The sequence below is a fragment of the Saccopteryx leptura genome, chromosome 6, assembly GCF_036850995.1.
Source record: "Saccopteryx leptura isolate mSacLep1 chromosome 6, mSacLep1_pri_phased_curated, whole genome shotgun sequence".
In the NCBI taxonomy this organism is placed as follows: Eukaryota; Metazoa; Chordata; class Mammalia; order Chiroptera; family Emballonuridae; genus Saccopteryx; species Saccopteryx leptura.
In genome coordinates, this window is record NC_089508.1 from 103,270,893 (window position 1) to 103,294,226 (window position 23,334).

General features: G+C 39.5%; 1 protein-coding gene across 1 annotated transcript in view; it reads left to right on the top strand.

The window, feature by feature from the left end:
* The window catches only part of AKAP6 (A-kinase anchoring protein 6), a 495,640-nt gene that overhangs the window by 58,812 nt on the left and 413,494 nt on the right, over positions 1-23,334 (top strand). The gene's annotated exons all lie outside the window — the stretch shown is intronic.

Sequence of the window (23,334 nt, forward strand, 5' to 3'; positions counted from 1 at the left end):
AAAACTCATTAATAAGAAAATATACAACCCAATTAAAAAAATGGACAAAATACTTGAACAGACGTGTTGCAAAAGAAGATATACAGATGACAAATAAGCATATAAAAAGATGCCCCCAACATCATATGTAACTAGAGAATGGCAAAATAAAACAACAATGAGATATCACTATACATCTATTAGAATGGCCGAAATCCAGAATACTGATAACACTAACTACTGGTGAGGATGCAGAGCAGCAGGAACTCTCACTCATTGCTGGTGGGAATGCAAAATGGTACAGCACTTTGGAAGACAGTTTAGCAGTTTGTTACAAAACTAAGTGTACTCTTAAAATATAACCCAGAAATTGTGCTCCTTAGCGTTTACTCAAATAAGCTGAAAACTTATATCCATACAAAAACCTACACATGGATGAATATAACAACTTTATTCATAACTGCCAAAACCTGGAAGCAACCAAGGTGTGTTTCTGTAGGTGAATGGATAAATAAGCTGTAAAACATCCAGACAGTAGAATATTATTCAGCACTAAAAAGAAATGAGCTATCAAGACATTAAAAATCATGAGGAATCTTATATTACAAAGTGAAAGGAGTCTATCAGAAAAGAATCATACGGTATGATTCCAACTCTATGACATGCTGGCAAAGGCAAAACTATGGAGGCTGTAAGGTATCAGGGGTTAAGGGTTAGGTGGAAGAGAAGGATACATAAGCAGAGCACAGATGAAACTACTCTATATGATAGATACTGTAATGGTGGATACACACCCATCATACATCATACCCCACCAAGAGTGATCTTTGATGTAAACTATGGATATTGGGTGATGATGTGACAATGTAGATTTATTGATTATACTAAATGTGCCACTCTAGGGCAAGATTTTGATAGTGGAGAGATTGTATATATGTGGGGTCAGGTAGTACACAAGAAATCTCTGTACCTTTGCTTAATATTCCTTTGAACCAAAACTGCTCTGAAAAAGTCCATTAAAGAATTCAATGCAAAACTAAAAAACAATTCTTAATATTATAAAGCCAAGTTAAAAGTCTTTGCTTAGTTTCTCTGGAAAGCAGAGCCCAAAGCAAGAATTCAGTGCTTTACTTGAAGATGCAAATCAAAGTGGTGAGGATTGAGAGTCAAAGGGAAGAGAAGCAAGGAAAAATGCCAGGATACGTGATGCAAAGCATTATTGTGTTCAACAGCACTTGGCAGTGAGCAATAGCTCACTCATCAGGCAGGTGTCCTTGAAGACTTCTCTGAAAAGTTGTAAGAAAGATCTGCATATTTAAGTATACTATAGAATCTGGAAGTTGAGGAGCAACCCAGTGCCAGTAGGACACTAACCAAGAGACAGTAAAAAGGAAGTGGTTAAGGGAATATGAAGACACGCAGGTTTGTGTTCCAGTGCAGCAAGGAAGAACTGGTGAGGAAAATGTAGAAAGACATGGTAGTCTCATCAAAAGTCAGGAAGGGCAGTGGGTGACTAGATCAGGATCCTGGACCCGTGAGAGAACAAGGAAATTAACTTTGGAGTTAGACCTGATCCATGTTCCATCATGTAGCAGTTGTATCACCCTGGGGGAAGTTAAATCACCTTTCTAAGCCATGTTTTCTCAGCTCTGAAAATGAACTGAAATATCACTTTGTAGTGCAGTTTTGAAAAATAAATGTATTAATTTAATGAAATTCTTGCCACTCAATGTATTCTTGCTTCCCTCTATTCCAATTCTGTTATTTTAATTTCACAAAAGCCTATCAGTTCAGTTCCTCCTAGCATTTGTTTCTAGGGAGATTGGATCATTAGGGAGAAAAAACTCATTGTTTTCCCTAGCTTTATTGGGAAATGAGCCAATAAATTTGAATGCCTCGCATGGCTAAAGGGGAAATCTCATTTTACCATTTCAGAGAATAAAAAAGACCAACATGTCTCTTTTTAAAAAGTGAGCCATTCATTCTTAGATTACTTTCTTTAGGTACAATTTTACAATCTCTTACATTTTTTGCCTTTTATCAAAAATGTGACTTAATTAGCTTGTTAACGTTTAGAGTAAGGACATGAGTAGCATAGATAAGTATGCACTATGCTCTATCATTGGTGTTTTACTTCCCTTGGGATGTGCAACTGCACTTTTATCCTCGCTGAAAACACCTTTCCTACCAGTTGAGCGTGAGGTTCAGGATTGGTAACAGCAGCTAACTTTACTAGGTAGCCATTTCCAATAGCTTTGGAGTCTTATTAATGCATAAAATCTGTTTTTATTTATCTTTGATTTATACTTACATTATTTCAATGATTAGCCTTTTTTTTTTTACTTCTACTTTTTTTTTTGTATGTTGCTCAGTAGTGTGACACTAATTTGGTTATTTCTCATTTTTTTTAATTTTTGTTTTGGAGATGGAAGACTTTTAAACAGAAAAATGGCATCATAGAGAGTATCTAGAGCCTATATTCTGAATAAGGGCACTAATACCCTGCTTCCCAGAGGGTGAAAATTGGTTATTGAAGGATAAAAAATTCCCTACTCTTAATATAGAGTGCACAGGTATCCATATAGTATATGTATAGTATATCAGTGGTGCTAAATTTTTATGAGGGTGATTACAAAAAAATGTCTAAAATAGCACTTGAAGGCTGTGACAATGAAAAAAAAAGTTGAAAAACACTGTTGGTTTGTGTGGCTATTTTTTATTGTTTTCTAGTAACAATTAAGTTATATATTAACAGATCAGAGTCAGAGTTCATTGAGTTGTTGGAATAAAGTTTGGAGTTTATAATTATTTGTTATTTTTTATTCCACTACAAATGAATGCCTTCTCCTTTTAGCTTATTTCTTGGCCCTATACTATTTCATTAAAGACAAAAAAAAAAAAAAAAAACCAAAATAAAAAAACCCACCCAGAACCATTGGCAAGTAATATCAATAACAAACACAAATTTTCTGGTGTCCCTAACCTTTCTATTAGCTAATACTCTTCCCTTTTGACTTTCCAAGGCACCTTTTGCACCACTGTTTTGGTATATAGCTTGGCTTTATAGTCTTTTCCTTAGTTCTGTTTTATGGTGATTCTCATCTTCCTAGCCGCAGAGTGCTTTAGTCTGTAGGTACTGGCATTCAGAAGGTGCTCAATAAATATTCATTAATACTTCATTAGTTGTGCCTGACCTGTGGTGGCGCAGTGGATAAAGCATCGACCTGGAAATGCTGAGGTCGCCGGTTCGAAACCCCGGGCTTGCCTGGTCAAGGCACATATGGGAGTTGATGCTTCCAGCTCCTCCCCCTTTCTCTCTCTCCCTCTCTCTCTCCTCTCTAAAAATTAATAAATAAAATAAAAAAAATACTTCTTTAGTTTACCAAATTATTAAAATACAGCTCAAAAGAAATATCCCAGAAATGATAAATTTAACTTAAAATCTATATGGAATATTTTCTAGGGGAGGTCCTTTATTGTAGCTGAGTGAGGAGCCATCTCATGCAAGGAAAGGAGGCGTCCTGCCAGACTGAGGCATGCTTATCTGTATAACTCATGTTTTAAGAAACATTTTCCTCTATAAGATATTAGTTCAACTCTTCTAGAATTTGAACAAGCTGTCTTTATTTTCCTCAATTCTTCTGAACAAAATTTCATCTTCAGAACAAAAGACTTAAAAATAAATTATAATCTCTATGAGCAGATATAGAATGGTTTCCTTGATATATTAAGTTGTTGCATCAAAACAGTGAGATAAGACGTCTTGCCACACAATCAATTAATTAGCCAAATTAAGAAATTAGGAGTCTTTAATTTGCCGGCTACATGGACCACATGGGAACCTAAGTCATTCAAATCGGTGTGGTGGGGAATACGGTTTGGGGCTGGTTTTATAGGGAAAATTACATACTGACTGAAAAATGGGAAGGGGAGGAAGCATAGCAGTAAAACAAAGCAGTGAAACAAGCTTTCTTACAATGTTTATCTATAGGGTTAATTCAGGGAGAAACATTTTGAGCATTTTGAGAACACTTGCTACTTTGCAAAGCTAGTCCAAGGCCACAGTCTGGGAAACCAGCCTCAAGGACAATAGGGAGTAACATTTTCAGAAAAAGTAAGTTCCGCTAAAAGTCTCTTTGTTTTAGAGAAAGTAAGTTTGCCAAAAATTATTTATGTTACAAGCCTTTGTTTTCTATACTTCAAACTGAAAAATATAAATGACTATCTGTAGTATGGTACCTTTCATTTAAGAAAGACAGGCAAGTGATAAAATATTTGTTAGTGAAAAAAGAAATACTTTTTGGATAAACCAGAAACAAATGAGATGGTAGGAGGGAAACAAGTGTGTGCGATCGGGGAGAGAATGGAAGTGGGATACAAGAGATCAAGAGGGACTGACTCTTCTCTGAATGTCTTTCTGTGCTGTAGAACATGTTAACATTTCACTTACTAAAAAAAAAACCTAGGATGTGGGGACACCCAAAATAAAACACCAATAGTAACTATTGAACCCCTTACACATGAATAACATAACCACAGGGAATGGAATGGAAAAGGAAAGAGTTAACTTGTCGCGGTCCAGCCGCAACGAGTCTATTACAGGGTCTCGAACGGGAAAAGGTATGGAATGGAATAAATGATAGACGGGGACTTAAAGATACACACACACACACACACACACACACACACACACACACACACGGATGGGTTCAGGAGGACACACCACGGCCAACAGTCTCTACTGTTCCTTAGCCGTAACGTGCCTGCTCCCAGAAACACATCCACTTTTATTCATAGAAAAAATGTGATCCATTAGCAATTCAATTAAGTTTCCAAGGCAACTCAAAGACAACCCCCACCATACCATCCAAATCTACTTTACACTAATAAGAAACTAGCTTCCAGCCTCCTCCGGAGAACATGGGTGAGACAAATGAGAATCAGGTGTAGCTCTTTGTTAACTAGGCAAATGAGGTGGGGTTTGGGCCCAGCACCTCTGTCCAGATTGCAGAAATACCCTGTTTATTTATTTGGTCCCCAACATTAACCTAAGCAACTTTGGGGAACCCTGTTTGACTCTATATTGTAAAGCAGAAGACCAAAAGTACTATACACAAATAATGTTTTCTGGTTATAAGCACATTTTTCCGCAGGTGTAGGTTAGCAATTTTGAAATGATTTTATATGTATTCTAGAACAAATAAATACATTGTAGAAAATGAAAACCTACTCTCACTCAGAGAAAGGAAATACAAAATAAGGAAAGAGGGAAGGCTAGAATCCAACCCCTATAGTGGATTGGAATTGGAGTTATTAATATGAACTCATGGTTTTTAATATATAAACAGACATGTAGAAATATAGGTTTTTTATATGCATGGTTTAATATGCATACATTATTTCCTAGTCTGTTCATTGAAAGGGCTTATAATAAGTAAAAACCTAGTAGCCATGAGCACTCATAGCACAGATCTTGGTTTCTAAGAAGCTTCCTCAAATAAAAGGAACTTCAGCAACTCAGAGAAATGGGCTGATTCCAAGGTTGAGACAGAGAAAGTATAAGATGAGCTGAGAGCATTATGCCAAATAGTAAGGATGAGCTCAAAAATGATTGAGATATGTGAAGCGAATATAGAAACCAGCTTAAAGAAGCTACTACTAGCCAAATTGAAAACAATTTGAGCAACAAAAGGGGTCATAGAATAGAATATTTATAGAATAAAATAAATATCCAAGAATCCATAGTTAAACCTAATAAATAAATGGTGAGAGAGGAAATCTCTTCGTATAGTAAAATTCTAATTAAATGTAGGATAAATGATGGAAATAAAAACACTACCATTTGTCAAATATTACAATAATAATTATTACAAGCAAGAATCATCAATGTATGTTAAAACTAGTGGATAGAAATATTTGCATAGTATCTTTCCACAAAACACAAAAATTTCAATGGGAAAAATAGTAGCTTAGCATTACAGTGGAAAAACTTAGTAGACACTCTTTAACTAAATGATCAAAATTGACATCACTGAAAAGTAGACATATTGATATCATGTTTCTCCTGAAATGACGTATTGAGAAAGGTACAATATCACTTTTGTGGTATTCTTTTTTTTTATATTTTATTGAATTTTTTTTTTTTTTTTTTTGTATTTTTCTGAAGCTGGAAACGGGGAGAGACAGTCAGACAGACTCCCGCATGCGCCCGACCGGGATCCACCCGGCACGCCCACCAGGGGGTGATGCTCTGCCCACCAGGGGGCGATGCTCTGCCCCTCCGGTCGTCGCTCTGTTGCGACCAGAGCCACTCTAGCGCCTGGGGCAGAGGCCAAGGAGCCATCCCCAGCGCCCGGGCCATCTTTGCTCCAATGGAGCCTTGGCTGTGGGAGGGGAAGAGAGAGACAGAGAGGAAGGAGAGGGGGAGGGGTGGAGAAGCAGATGGGCGCTTCTCCTGTGTGCCCTGTCCGGGAATCGAACCCAGGACTTCTGCACACCAGGCTGACACTCTACCACTGAGCCAACCGGCCAGGGCCTATTTTTTATTGAATTTATTGGGGTGGTACTACTTAACAAAATTACATGGGTTTTGGGTGCTCAGTTCTACAACAGATCATCTATACACTGTGTTGTGTTCACCCCCCCCAAGCCAAGTCTCCTTCTATTACCCTTTATCCCCCATCCCCTCCTCTACTTCCTTCAATGCCCCCCAACAGCTGTCAGCCTGCTTCTCTGTGAGTCTGTCTCTATTTTGCTTTTAGTTTATTTTGTTTATTAGATTCCACATATGGGTGAAATCATATGGTACTTGTCTTTGTCTGACTTTATTTCACTTAGCATAATACTCTCCAGGTCCATCCATGCTGTTGCAAAGGGTAAGATTTCCTTTTTCATAGCTGAGTTGTATTCCACTCTATAAACCTTCCACATCTTTTATCATCCACTGATAGATACTTGGGCTTCTCTCAAATCTTGGCTAGTGCTGTAACTTCTATGGTATCGTTGCAAAAAAGATGCATAAGCTAAATTTAATAATAAATAAATATCAAACAAACCCAAACTGAGGAACATTCTATGAAATATTAAGCTATTACTCTTCAAAAATGTCATTGTTACATGGGGGAGACATAAATAAATGCATGTGTGACCTGAACTAGGCCCTTGAAGGGAAAAGCAATAATAGTGGGGAAAATTGCAAAATTTGAATCAGGTTTAGAGATTAGTTAATATTATATCAATATTTATTTCTGGTTTTGATAATTGTACTGTGGTTATATAAAATGTTAATATATGGGGAAGCTAAGTGAAAAGTTTATTGATATCCTTGTATTATTTTGTAACTCCTTTGTAAATCAAAATTAAAAGTTAAAGTTACAATTTGAGAAAAAATCAAATGTAAAAAACATAAAAAAAATTGTAGCAGGGAGAGATTTAAAAACAAATACAGTTTCTAGTCTTTTTTGTGGCTATTAGTATTTTTGGACATAACCAATAATTATCAAAAAGAAGAAAGAGCTATTTCTCTAAATAAATAGATACATTTATAAACATTGGAGATTTATAGTGTATTTAAAGTCATCTGTTTCAACTCTAACTGCCAAAGTCAAATATATGAAATATAAATCAATATTATATTAAGAACATAAATAATAAGATTAAGTGCAGAAATTAGATGGAAAGGAAAGAATAAGTTTTTTCTTTTTAAGCGAAGGGAGAGGATATAGACTCCCATGCACCCCAACTGGGATCCACCCAGCAATCCCTATCTGGGGCTGATGTTCCAACCAACTGAGCTATTTTTAGCACCTGAGGCTGATGTACTCTGACCAACTGATCTATCCTTAGTGCCCAGGGCCAGTGCTGGAACCAATAAAGCCACTGGCTGTAGGAGGGGAAAAGGAAAAGAAGGGATAGAGGTAGGGATAGAGAAGTAGATGGTTGCTTCCCCTGTGTGTCTGGACTAAGAATCGAACCTGAGACTTCTGCATGCTGGGTTGATGCTCTATCCATCAAACCAACTGGCTGGGGCCAAAAGAACAATTTTTTAAGAAGAAACAAAATCATATAAAAAAAACTATATTTAATCAGGTGCCCCAGGCTTCAATTATTGCATATTTAAAATTAATAACTTTTAAGCACTCTCATCTACAGAGTCATGTTACATGATTATACCTAACACAAGTACATACATTCTGCTTTTTCAACTATGAAATTGACAACTGGTACTGTAACATTCATTAAGGTGAGATTTGATCAATATATGAAATTGAAAACCATGTGATAGTATTCTTTCAGGAGTTTTTCTGATGCTCTTCTTGCAAGGGCATTTTCTACTGTTATCATCAATAAAATTTACTGAGCATTTATGATGTGTTGAGTGTCAAACATAAGGGATATATTCTTTGCTTTCTCAAGGCAAATGTTTTAAACTTTCACAGATTTAGTGTTCCAAAGTTGTCTGGCAAGTATGTGCCATTACATTGGGGAGCTAAAGGTCCACCCTGGGACCATGGGGTGGAGTTGAGTGTGGCCTCTGGCCTTGTATTTTATGGGGTGAGGTGGAACACCCTTTCCCAATCAGCTGAAACAGTACTATTCTTAACTTGGGTTCTGTTATTTAGTAAGAGAAGTAGGGCCTGACCTGCAGGCACAGCTTTATTTTAAACATTAAAGGCTCTATATTTGCTATTCTTAGAAACTCAAGGAAAAGGAGGCTAAAGACCCCCATTTCTGAAAATTTGGGACAAAACAAATTGTACATGTAAAAAAGTTAAATGTCTGCTACATAGCATCATTCATTATAGAGTAGAGTGGATCCTGGATTAAACCTGGGCCACCTTGATTTCCGTTCCACAGACCTTTGTTACCATAAGTTAGGAGCTGACTTGAGTTTAGTAACAGCATTAACCTAGAGTTGATATTTTCACCTTTTCCCACTGGACACTCAGAACAGATCCTGTTCATACCTACTATATACAATCATGAGAAACCCAGAGATATGTTCTATCTCCAGCAGGCCAAATACACCTCTATCCCCTTTCTCCTCCACCCCTAAAAAGCACATGAGAGTGCAAATGATAGTAGCAGGATTATAGTGATAACCTTGAACCTGCTCTTATTTTTTAAGTGGTAAATTATTTGCACATTCTAGTACTTTATTATTAGTAGCAAGTAACTTTCAACATATCTCAAAACAGTTAGGTAAACAGCCCTTGAGCCCCACACTGAACTGGAGAATCCTGCCCCGGGATGGCTCTATTGCAGGGGTCCCCAAACTTTTTACACAGAGGGCCAGTTCATTGGCCCTCAGACCATTGGAGGGCCGGACTAAAAAAACTATGAAAATCTCTATGCACACCGCACACATCTTACTTTAAAGTAAAAAAACAAAACAGGAACAAATACAATATTTAAAATAAAGAACAAGTAAATTTTAATCAACAAACTTACCAACACTTCAATGGGAACTATGGGCTTGCTTTTGGCTAATCAGATAGTCAATGTCCAGTTCCATATTTGTCACTGCTAGCCGCAACAAATGATGCAAGTGTTCATCAGTTAGTCTAGATCGGGTTGGACATTTAAAATTTTTCATCCTAGAAAATGTCTGTTCGCAGACATAAGTGCTGCCAAAAATTGTTGACATTTTAAGAGCATGGATCCTGATATTAGGATATGTCTCTGATGAGAGAGAGGCATAGAAATTAGGCAAGTTGTTTGACTTGAATGCGTCTTTCAGAGAGTCACAATTCTGTAGTTCAGCCAGTACCATTTGGTAAATTGAATCCACATTTTCAATGTCAATAGAAAATGGGTTACGGAAAAGCTGAATGTCCTGTTCATGGAGATGAAGCTCTTTAAATCTAAATTGGAACTCCTTTTGCAACTTTTCCAGTGAATCCATACTTCTTTTGGGAATGCAATCAAGGGTTTTTCCGCTAACAGATTTTGAGTTAAGGGGAGATGGCAGAAATTTTCCTCCTTCACTTGTTTAATAAGAAGGCCTAATTTTACTTCAAATGCTTTTACATGTGATTGCATATCACAGATGAGCTTCCCTTTTCCTTGAAGTTGCACGTTGAAACTGTTGAGTAGCTCTGTTACATCTGTCAGAAAGGCAAGGTGCCATTTCCATTCTGCATCATTGAGCTCTGGTACTTCTTTGTTTTTTGAAAGCATAAAAGCTGTAATCTGTGTAAGTAAGTCTAGAAATGTCTCAAAACTCTCCCTCGACTCAGCCAACGGACTTCGGTGTAATACAGAACATCTTCATAGGCCACATTCAGCTCAGACAGAAATTCCTGAAATTGCCTGTGGTTTAGTGCATTAGTTCTAATGAAGTTAACACAATGTACCACAATTTTCATAGCAGAGTCACACTTCAGTGATTTACTACATAACGCTTGTTGGTGGATGAGGCAGTGTATGGCTATTGGATGAGAATGGTTAAGTTTGTCCATCTCTAGGTTAATGCGAGTAATTACTCCTTTCTTAGGCCCCACCATACTAGGCGCACCATCAGTTGTCACACTGGATAGTTTAGCCCAGTCCAGCTGCAAATCCTTCACAGTTTGGGAAACCTTTTCATAGATATCCTCTCCCGTAGTTGTTCCTTTGATGCTTTGCAGTGCAGCAAGCTCTTCTGTGACTTCAAAATTGTCATTCATCCCACGAATAAAAATTAGAAGTTGTGCAGAATCACGAATATCATTGCTCTCGTCGAGTGCCAAGGAAAAATAAGAAAGTTTTCTCGCAGAGTTTTGCAAATGTTGATGCAAATTGTCCCCCCATTTCTTCAATCCTTCGTGTTATTGTAGATCCTGAAAGACTAACTGTACTAAATAAGTCTGCCTTTTCTGGACACATCTCTTTGGCAACAGAAAGAAGGCACTCTTTAACAAATTCTCCCTCCACGAATGGTCTGCCAGCGCACGCTATTAGCTTGGCAACTTGAAAACTTGCTCGCAGTGATGAAATATTTAGCTGCTTCTGCTTCACAAAAGTATTTTGCTGAGTTGACAATGAATTTTTCAGTTTTAATATTTTATCTTTTCTCACATCTCCAACCAAACAATCATATTTATCTTTATGTTGAGTTTGATAGTGTCGACGCAAATTATACTCTTTGAACACAGACACTATATTCTGACATATCAAACACACAGCTCTTTCCTTGTACTACATGAAAAAGTAATCATAAGTCCACTGTTCTTTGAATATCCTACACTCTGAGTCAATTTTTCTCTTTCTTGACGTCATTGTTTCCTAGGGATTCCAAATTGATAATAGTTAAATACCAATATATATATGCTCTCTGCCCCTCCATATAGGTCCCATGCTCTCTGCCCTTCATGTAGGTCCAGGCCTCTGCCTCCCATGTAGGTCCAGGTTTCTGCCCACAATGTAGGTTCATGCCCTTTGCCCCCCCATGTAGGTCCATGCCCTCTGCCCCTCATGTAGGTCCATGCCCTCTGCCCCCTATGTAGGTCCATGCCCTCTGTCCCCATATAGGTCCAGGTCTCTGCCCCCCCCATGTAGATCTAGGTCTCTGCCCCTCATGTAGGTCCAGTTCTCTGCCTCCCATGTAAGTCCAGGTCTCTGCCTCCCATGTAGGTCCAGGTCTCTGCCCCCCATGTAGATCCAGGTCTCTGCCTCCCATGTAGGTTCAGGTCTCTGCCCACAATGTAGGTCCATTTTTAAAATCCAATTAAAAAATAAATAAAAAATATACTTACCTAGTGCGGCAGCCGCTGCCGCGCTGTGGACCCGGCGCCTTGGTCTTCAGTCTGTCAGGCCTAGATACGCAAGTCGTGCACTACAACGTCGCGACATGATCATCTAGGTAGGACAGTGAGTGCCGACGCAATACAGGAAAGAAAGTTCCTGTATAGCGGTGGGCGCATTATTTCAATTGTAAGCGCCAGAGCGCTTACAATTGAAATGAATCAGGGAACCAGCTGAATCCCCATAAGTGCGACAGGGGCCGGGTAAAAGGCCGTCGCGGGCCATAGTTTGGGGACCCCTGCTCTATTGCTTTGTTATACATATGAAATACTATGTTGTCTATGGTGACTTCTGAAACAAAACTTATACCCTGCCTCCACTATTTATCTTGCAAAACCTCTCAGGAGTATCAACCCCATCCCTTGCGTCTTGGGTGGAGTTCATTTCTTTGGCATCTGTAGTACATGTATAATATAGGGATATACATCTATTATTGACCACTGCACTCTGCATTGTGCTCATTTGTTCACGTGCCTGTCTCTCCGTCTCACTGTGGGTCCTAGAGATGGGGACCCACCCTTATTTATCGTTGTATCACCTTTGCTTAACACTGTGTCTGGCTTAGAGTTTCTGCTTCAGTTAATGTCTAGCTAGCAATGGAAATAGCTCTAGATACATTATTTGTGAATAAAAATATGCAATAATTTTCTGAAATGTGTGTTTCTATAATGGGGAAATGGCCAAAAGGCCTCTGCTATTCAACAGAAAATTATATTGTTAGGGGTAGGAGAAGAGGGAGAATAATGGGAGGAGAAATAAAAAGTAGTATTTCCTTTTCATTGATCTCCTGAGGTTGCCTGTGATAGTTAGTTGATAGATCTACCTCCAGACTAATTGCCATTCAGTAACAAAGGGTGGAGTTTGTGATTTGGGGTTGCCAGACTCATGATGTTTAGCTCTAATTGCCATGTCAAGAACAGTTGATTTCCTTTCCTAAGAGCATGTTGATAGGGGTCATCTACCTATCAGTCATTCCTTCCTTCTCCTCCCTAGCCAAACCATGATTTCCCGTTGGCATCCACTCTCCTCCAGCGTGGGGCAGGTGCTTGTGGGCGCATCCTGACTCCACCTCCAGGTGAAGGAAATGGGCCTGGTTGGTCAATTCTGTTCTTCCTGCCAGTAATTGTCCTGGGATGGGTTTGTGCTGCAATTTGGACCAATGATAAAAGAGGAAAGATGTGCTAGAGATCTCTGGGAAATATTTCCCTCACTTTTTTGAGAGAGTTTCTAGAAGAGAGACTTTTCTCTTCCATAGGAGGCTTCTGTGTGCTGGTCTGAGACTGACCTTCTGATGCCATCTCACCTGCAGCCTAAGGTGAAGTTGACCCTCAGATGAAGGCAGAATTAATAAAATTTTGGGGAATCCAAGCCGGGACTCTAGAGCAGGTCAACCATGGAAATTACTCTTAAGCTTGTTTTCCAGTTGTGTGAGCCATTAGGTGTTCCTATTGTTTAAGCTAGTTTGGTAAGTGTCTGCTGTGACTTGTAGCCAAAGGTGTCATCACTCATTTAAAGAAAAACAAAGAACACTTTAGTTTTGAATAGGTGGAAAGTGGAAACAATATAAGACAGTTGGCAAGGAGGGAGAGCTTTCTTTTTTTTTTTTAATTTTTTTTTTTTCCTTTATATTTTTCTGAAGCTGGAAACGGGGAGAGACAGTCAGACAGACTCCCGCATGCGCCCCACCGGGATCCACCTGGCACGAAGCTCTGCCCACCAGGGGGCGATGCTCTGTCCCTCCGGGGCGTCGCTCTGCCGCGACCAGAGCCACTCTAGCGCCTGGGGCAGAGGCCAAGGAGCCATCCCCAGCACCCGGGCCATCTTTGCTCCAATGGAGCCCTGGCTGCGGGAGGGGAAGAGAGAGACAGAGAGGAAGGAGGGGGTGGGGGGTGGAAAAGCAAATGGGCGCTTCTCCCATGTGCCCTGGCCGGGAATCGAACCCGGGTCCCCCGCACGCCAGGCCGACGCTCTACCGCTGAGCCAACCGGCCAGGGCCGGGAGAGCTTTCAAAAAGTAAATTTTTTAGACCAGTGCTCCTCCATCTTGAGCAGACATTACAATTGCATAAAGAACTTGTTAAGAGCAATTTCTGAAACTGAGTTCCAGAGCTTCTGATTTTGTAGCCTTGGGAAGAGTCTGAAAATTTGTGTTTCTAAATTCCCCAATGATGCCGATGCTGCTGGTCCAGGGACCACAGCTGGAGAACCACTACCTTAGACTTCCGAATATTCTGCCTTTCTGCCAGACTGGCCACGGGTGGTGAGCAGGGCCTGGTGCCAAGGAAGGAGCTCTGGCTGTTCCTGGAGGAGCCAGGGAGCACCTCAAATCAGGTGGGGCAGGTAATCCACAAAATAAGACAAGGTATCAAAACCAAATTGGTTGTGAAAGAATAGTCACAGGGATGTGAATTGCAGCACAGGGAATATAGTCAATAGTATTGTAATAACTACTTGTGTGTGGTACCAGGTGGGTACTGGAAATATCAGGGGGACCACTTTGTAAAGTATGCGATTGTCTAAAACCATGCTGTACTCCTGAAACTAATACAGAATAATATTGAATGTAAACTGTAATTGAAAAAACCCCACATCCAAATGAACCATACACTTCATAAGGACAGGATTTATGACTTGAATATCTTTGTTCCTTTTAGGATTTAACACACAGATCTAAGCACACTGTAGGCCTCAATAATACTTAATTTGCTGGAAGAAAAATGTTATCTGCCAAGCTTTTGTGGTTGGATGTTTTAAGACAAGCATAGGTACAATACAAGGAAGGCTAAAACTAGCCCAGGATGATGATGATTTAAGAGCTCATCTGGTTGCTAAGAAACTTCAGCAACTTGTTCTTTAGAGAAATGGCAGTACTGAAGTCCCCTCTTTGATTCCTTAGGCTTTTGAACAGGAAAACTAATTCACCTATCACTTTCTACTTTTATACCAATCACAAAATAAATCTCTGATACTTCTCTACTAATTTGGCAATGTTGCTTTTTCCTTCAAGTACTTACTCCCTCTATAGACACATCAATGGTCAATTTCATTCTTCCTGCCAGTAATTGGCCCGGGATGGGTTTGTGCTGCAGTTTGGACCAATGATAAAAGAGGAAAGATGTGCTAGAGATCTCTGGGAAATATTTCACTTTTTGGGGGAGAGTTTCCATAAGAGAGACCTTTCTCTTCCACAGGAGGCTTCTGTGCGCTGGTCTGAGACTGACCTTCTGATGCCATCTCACCTGCAGCCTAAGGTGAAGTTGACCCTCAGATGAAGGCAGAATTTATTATAAACTTGGCCAAGTTTATAATAAAGAAGACCTTTGTGTTATGGGTAAATTCTCACTTTCTAAGAGAAGAAGAACTTCTTGCCTTTATGTAGCTTGATTCAGACAAATAATTACTTCATAAATAAGGAAGAGAACTGCTGTTTGTACAAGGGCCAGGAGAGCTTCCATGTTTTCTTTTCAAGCAGCAAAGGGTGCTTCCAAATGCGGTGAAACTGTTTCTGACTGTGGAGGGAGTCGCAGCTGGCAGCGGTGAGGGCTTCTCTCTGCCAGGGAGTCACTGCTTTCTGCAGTCGTCTCTTTCACCTAGGCACTTGTTCACCCTGAGGCAGGGTTGGACAGGGCTTCTTGGCTTCAAGTCTTGCTTTTCATTTCCTTTGGTGTCAGGTTGGCCAAGTGACTCACCCATGCTGGAAATGCAGAGAAGAAAGAATAGCCTTTCCCTTGGCCAAGAATGGATTAAGAAACTTCAGATTGGATGAGCTTGGTTGGATGCAATCCCTGTGATTTGCAGCCATCCTCATGATATAGTCCTGCCTTCAGGCTGCTGCTGGATCTAGCCAACAGAATGGTGGGGCATCTCTGATTAGTAAATTTATGATGATTACTAAACTGCGGACTTTCACAGGGCAGGGACATTTCTCCAACACAGGAATTAAAATATTTTATTTACCTTTTTTTAAAAAAACTTTTATTTATTGATTTCAGTGAGAGAGTCAGGGAGAGAGAGAGAGAGAGAGAGACAGAACGTCGAGCTGTTCCTGTGTGCGCCCTGACTCAGGATTGAACCGGCAACCTTTGCCCTTTGGTACCATACCCTCACCAACCAAGCTGTCTGGCCAGGGCTGGAATGAAAATTTTATTTGGTAAAAACGGATGATACGCACCTTCCATTTTCCCCTTTATGTTTCTACAAGTTATTAGGAATAAATTTTCAAGGAAACACTCCTTACTTATGGAGTCAGAGCAAGAAGCTATAGTAAGGTTGATAGAAAAGACTCAGATAATCAGAGGTTTGAGTTTAATATGGTAATTTTTGAAATGTTGGCCTTTGTTGTGAAATACTGTAAAATATAAATATTAAGGTGAAAGTATTGAATATAATAGAAAGGTTTTGCAGAGTAAGACATTTCACAAAGCTTTTCGTCAGATGTTCCCTCCATACTCTCAAAAATACCATGGCCAGTCAGTCGGGTAGCTGCTGTCTGGTGTTTACATGTTTCAGCAGGACAGGGACAAGTCTCTCCATGTCGGTGTAGGGGTGGGTGTTGCGTACCATGTAAAGCAGGACATTTGGGGGCTTCCCTGCTTAAATACATACACTATAAAATGCTTTCTGGAGCAGTGAGATTACCCCTGTCCTTCCCTAGCTTCTCTGACTTCTGTTCCAGCCTAGGCTGATTTCCTATTGAAGTCATACATTCTTTGCTGAGAATTCTAGAAGTTGAAAATTTCCCTTTTGTATGTCTTTCTAAAATCTGCATTTTTAAAAAAGATAGCATTTTGTTTCTTTCTCATATTTTAAATTCTTTCATTTATTTAAAAAAAAAATAACTTAAAAGCTGCTCTCCTCATACTTCTATTATGTGAAGTTCGTATTTGTCATGTCTGCTGACTTTGGCCGTGGTGCCATGTTCCTTCAAGATTTCTGATTTAACAAGCTCTTGCTATCTGTGAGAACCCTGTATGGTCTGGGAACTCATTTTATGTTCATTTCCGTGTTTGGAATTAACTTGCCGTTGCAGGTAGTATAAATCCAAATCTCAAACCCACAAGGGGCAGGCCCGTGGTTACAAATTAGCAAGGGAGATATTTTCCCTTAGAGTTCTGCCCGAGACAGAGAAGGTTCTTTGTTGCTTCCCTCTGTGGGTAAAATTTTTCTAGTTTCCTGTTCTGGAGAATATAGCCCTTCTAGGGTCCTGGCTCAACATAAGACTCTCCGTTCTGTTGCCCTACTTTGTGACTCCCCCATGTGTCATTTACATACAAGCCCCTTTTTTATTCAGAATAGCAGTGACCTCCAGAGTAACAGAAACTTGAGTAATGGTTTTTAGTTTCTCTGTGTTTTAGGCCTATGGGGTTTTCCTTCCTTTCCTGAAAGTAAAAAAAGTCTCCATATATTTATGGGCTATCTCTTGAGATCTGATTGACTCTGGACTTGAAGAAGCCATTGAGAATCCTCAGGGAGGCCTCACAACCTGGAAATTCCTTAGAATTATAGAACCCTGGACAGAGTGTAGACTTGAGGAGTTTTCTCTGGTTAATTTTCATTTAAAGGTGAATTTAGAGCCTCCGTAGAATACAGGGAGTCCTCGGGTTATAACAGTCTCGACATTCGACGTTTCAAGTTTATAGCGCTCACTCCCATAAAAATTAAAAAAAAATTGAAACGTCAATGTTTCAGCTTAGCATTGTACTCTTTTTACACTCATTTTTTTCTGTTATTACAGTACAGTGTACAGTACAGTATATTTATGGCCTTTCCCTATTTCTGTGGTTAGTTGTGTTTTTATGTTCTAGATCAGGGGTCTCAAACTCGTGGCCCGCGGGCCGCATGCGGCCCGCCGAACAATTTTGTGCAGCCCGCAGACTAATCCACGAAGTTCAAAATATTTTGGATAAAATTAAGTAAGCCTAGGGGCCTACTTGTATTTTTCATTTCTCTAGCATCCTAGCTAGATATTAGCTTAGTTAACAGCAGTTGTGATGCAAACTACAGTTTCTGGCCGTTTTGTGACACTGAGTAAACTGCATGTACAATTGTGCTTGTTGTACTGATTTTTTTTTGTTTTCAACTGCAGTGAGAAAAGTGTTGCGTAACAGTTACCTTTTGTAGACCTAGTGCGGCCCGCCGAACGGCTGTGATCTTGCTCTGCGGCCCACATGCTGAGTTGAGTTTGAGACCCCTGTTCTAGATTATGGCTTTACAACTGTGTTAGGATAGTTAAGTGACATAGGCTAGAGTGTGTTTCGACTTACACCAAAATTCAGGTTGTCACTGTTGTAGGAACAGAACTGTGTTGTAGCCCGAGGATGCCCTGTATAGAGAGGTATGGGCTAAGGCAGTCAATGTCCTCTGGCTTTGCCATAATGGGATGAAAACTAGATTTAGAATTCAAATCAAACAAAGTTCAAATCTTGACTTGTTATGTAATATTGGGTAAGTTAACTTAAATTGCCTGAGTGTCCGTTTTCTCACCTGTAAAATAGAGACAATAATAATTCCTGACAGAGTTGCTATGAAAAGTTAAATGGTATAGTGAAGGTAAAAAAAAAAAAAGTTGGAACAGAGTAAGCATTCAAAAATAGTAGGTGAATGAAACTACTTGTCATCTTAATAGTTAGACTCTGTTCAATTGCTGATTACTTGACCTGTGTCCTTGACATTGTGGTTGAAAATTCAGCACTCTTTCCACTCTAGTCTAAACCATTGGTTCACAAATTTAAGTGGATCCGAATCACCTGGGATTCTTGTTCAAACACAGATTGCTGTGTACCAACTCTGGAGATTCTGATTTAGTAAGTCTGGTTGCAATAGTTTGCATTATCCCAACTACTGCTGATGGTCTGGGGAGCAGGTGGTCATGCACTGACAAGCAATTATGATAGTCCTATTCTTCCCATTGGTGATTGCTTTAGGAAGGGCATGTGTTCTAAATCTGCCGGAAGAGGTATAAGAGGAAGTCTGCTGAGAGCTTCTAGGAAAGGTTACCTCAATCCTGAAGAAAAGAAACAGGAAAAACTGATCTTGTTTTTCCTCTGGACATTGTGTCAGGACATGATGCCTTAGAACTGCCACAGGCATCTCACTTCACCCTGAGGACGAAGCCAGTCCAGGGTCGAGAGCAGAGCCACGCAAGTCCCAGGGCAGCAGAGTTGCCCCTCCGATAGCTCCTCCTTCGCTCGGTACTGCCCTACCTCTGTCAGTTCATTATGTGAGATATTGTATAAGAAAAACTTAATAAAAGAATGTAAATCCAGTTTGAGTCAGAGTTTTCTGGTTATTTGCAACCTCGAATATTCTAAGTGATATAGCTATTGTATTGGTATGTTAAATCTTATTCTCCGCAGCCCACAGCTAGAGTGCTAAAGTATTTGAGTTCACTTAAAATAGTGCTTTTATTTCTTTTTTTAAACTAGTAATTTGCTTTGATACTTTCTTCTCCACTGAGCACCCTGTCCCCCTGTCCCCCAATCTCACCCAGTCCTCTAGGGATATGCTATAACACTGTCAAAATGGAAAGGAAGCCACTGCTCTGAATGTGCATCTCCTGCTTCTTGTGGGACTGCAGGACCTGTTTCTGGTTGAATGCCTGACGATAGTTTTACTAGATGTCTGCTTCTGTACATTGTTATTATCTTACAACCTCAGCTAATTAATTACTTAATCTATCTCCTTTCAGGAAATTCCAATTTCTAGAATTCCCCAATCAAGTCAGCGTTGATTCTACCAGAATTTCAAAATTCTTTGTCAAATTTTTGCTGGGAAGAACTGCAGCAAGAATTAAGGCCACATGATGCAAATGCCTGAACCCTGAATCATGACCAGGACTGCAAAGAAAATAAAAAAGGGAGCTCTGTAGGGCGCTGAGCAGGTTCAGCACCTCCACACGGAGTCTGAGGAAGGGAGTAGTGATCTTTTCCTCTTCCTAGTCTGGACAGCTTCTTTATTTCAAACATCAAGGACTGTTGACAGTTGAATAAAAAGAGTGGAGGCTCATAGGATTGCTAATGAGATATAAAGCCACCTTGGAATCAAGATAAATTTCTATCAATTGGCTCCTCTGACCATGGGGAAATGAATGAAGAGCCTCAAGCCAATTTCTATTGATAGGTATCCTTATCATGGTTAACAGGGGATGTTCTAGCTGGATTCTGAGAGGGAAGGGCTTCCAGTGTGTGCTGTCCTCCCAGCAGATAGCTGGGCCAGAGTGCAGATCAGTACTAATGTGGCATGAAGCATACTCTCTGGTAGGAAAATAAGGTTCTTGGTAATTATAGCTCACATTGATTATAAAATTAAAATTTTCAGCCCACAAATTAAGGCAAGTAGTAAAATGAAGTTTTTTGTTTGCTTTGTTTTAGCGAGAAAGACAGAGACAGAGAAAGGGACAGACAGGCAGGATGGGAGAGAGATGAGAAGCATCAAGTCTTCATTGCAGCACCTTAGTTGTTCATTGACTCTCTCATATGTGCTTTGACTGGGGTGGGACAGGGGCTCCAGCAGAGCAAGTGACCCCTTGCTCAAGCCAGTGACCTTGGGCTCAAGCCAGCACCATGGGGTCATGTCTATGATCCCATGCTCAAGCCAGAGACCCCACACTCAAGCTGGCAACCTTGGGGTTTTGAACCTGGGCCCTCTGTGTCCCAGTCTGACGCTCTATCCACTGTGCCACCACCTAGTCAGGCAAATGAAGTTTCTTTTTCTGCCTTACATGGAAATATATAATTGATAAGACAATATAGTGAGCTTAAAACTTTATAGTCATAACTCAGGTGTACAGAAATGATTGGTTATTTTTCTATTACTGAACCTAACTTAGCTCAAGGCCCTGTTTGCTCAGTTGTCTGAGAAGTGTTACTCTTGCCATAAAATGAATAATTCTGTTTTCTGATATCAAATGCATTTTCTCACTTCCTCTCCAATCCTAATTACTTTTCTAGACCATATCACATTCTAAGTTTTCTTTTGAAGCCTTGTCAGACAACTCAAGCTAGAAGTAATATTTTTCTTCTGAGTACCTGCAGATGTTATCTTATCTGTTGCTATCTTATTTTGCAAACTTTACTATGTACTTCTTTGAAGGCAGGGACCATATCATGTCTTTTCTTATGCTCTCCATACAAGATTCAACACAGTGCTTTGTAGGTAGTAGTCACTTAATAACTATTAATTCATTAGTTGATTTTTTAAAATTTTTATTAAAGTATGTAGTACTGTAAACCCAGAAATCATCTAAGAAGAGAGATTTCTTACATAGGACCTAAGGATGGGCATCAGGGCTTCTGCAAACTCCCTGAAATTGAATGCAAAGTAAACATTTTCTGGGGAGAAGGACCATAGCTGTCAGCAAATTCACAGAGGTTTCTTTCTAAATGGTAAGAATTGCTGAACACGTTTATTCATTTTCTTTCCTTCCTGATAAAATGAGGTCCAAAGGCCATGTCCACGATATCACAAATGGTGCAGGTAGTAAGAGGTCTCTTGTGAGGTTTCAGTTCCCGTTTTCAGTTGTTCCTGAAAGAGAAGCTGAGATTACATGGAATTCATGTACTGTGCTAAACTGATCATATATATATATATATATATATGTATATATATAATTATAATTTTATAAATATATATAATTTATATATGTAATTAAATATATTTTATATATGTAATTAATATATATATTTAATTACACACTGTTAAAGGGACTGTGCCCCCAAGTTCCAGTAGAAATGGTGTATGTTGGTGGTTAGATGCGTGGGCTGGGAGCCAGATGGCCTGCACTTCCATCTCAGCTGTCAGTTACTAGTGTTAAACTGAAAATAAAAACCCAACTAGAATTTTTTTTTTGAGATAGAAAAAAATTATAATACTGGGGTTAGATTCAAGCAGAAACCCAAATTACGGGGTAAAGGCAAGTGTTTTTTATGAGAAAGGGAAGGGAAATAATTACATAAATAGAAAGAAAGGAATTTCTATTAGTGTTAACAAGTTAAATTACATTTTAGCTATGCATGGCTGGTTACTGATTCTAAACACTGTCTATAATCATCAATCCTTGTGGTCAATATGTCTGCTTTCCTGTTAGCTTTATAAGTAATTGTTTTTAACACAGTGTTGGTTTGGCCCAGTCTATAGGTTATTTTGCCTAGTCCAAACATTCCAAAGGTTTAGGAGTAAGACGTGCAAGGCAGGTCCTGTGGAATGGCTATTCTAGATCTGTTTTAAAATGGCTCCACTTATGTCAACGTTTCACGCTAGCTGTTTGACCTCGGACAAATTACTTAAACTCTCTGAATCTGTTTCTTCATCTGTAAATAACAATAGTAATGGTGGTTAGTTCCTGGGGTTGCCCAGAGGATTAAATGAGTCAATGATTTTAAAGCATTTAAAATAGTGCCTTATACACATTGTAAGCACAATATGTTAGTTATTATTTTTGTTGTTCAACTCTATCTCTTATTTTCACTAATACAGATTAGTCATGGTAATTGTATCCTTAATGGCCCTTTAACCACCTGGGTAATCACATTAGGGTCAGATCAGAGTGATGAATTGCTTTGCAGAATTTATGCTGTTTTACGTTTTACTGGGTATAATTCTATGTGTTCTTGCTTGAGTTTGCTTGCTATTCTGAGGTGTAGTTTTCATACAGTGAGACTATTTTAGTCATTTTATAATGGAAGAGAATCAAGATCTTTTAAATTTCAATGAATATGCCTTTTTTCTTAGAAAAAAATATTGTTTTTGTATTTTTCTGAAGTGAGAAACGGGGGCAGACAGACAGACTATGCCCGACCAACCCAGCATGCCTACCAGGGGGTGTTGCTTCGTTGCAACCCGAGCCATTCTAGCAGCTAAGGTGGAGGCCATGGGGCCCTCCTCAGCACTTGGGGCCAACTTTGCTTCAGTAGAGTCTTGGCTGGGGGAAGGGAAAAGAGAAAGAAAGAGGAAGGAGAGGGGGAAGGGTGTAGAAGCAGATGGGAGCTTCTCCTGTGTGCCCTGGCTGGGAATCGAACACAGGACATCCACACGCTGGGCTGACACTACCATTGAGCCAACCAACCAGGGCCTCCTAGAAAATACTTTTTGAAAACTATTAACAAAAGCATTTTTCATTCTGAGAAAAACTTTTGGTAGAGTCCTTCAGTCATCACTTTAGTTGCATTAACTTGGAAATTCAGAGGATGTGGACAGACTGAAGTCAGTACTGTCTGGTATTAATTCTTTCAATTAGCTTTTTGATTAGCCCTTTTAAAATGATGAAGGTTTTTTATTAATCCCAGAATGTATAAATTTAATTTACAGAGACAATATGACTGGTGACGCTTTAGTTTCTACTTTTGAGAGAAGCAGAAAAATAATGGATTTTTGCGGAGGGAAAGGTTGTGCTAAACAAGGCAATTTGTCCAGTGTTATTTTTATGAGGCAACTGGCAAATATGTGAGAGGGCAGGTGATTTGTTGAGACCATGCTGCAGAGATGGCTCAGCTAAGTGCACATCCTGTGATATTTTCCCTGAAAACTGCAACTGTAATTAAACAACGAATATCAACTACTTTATTCCCAGAATCTT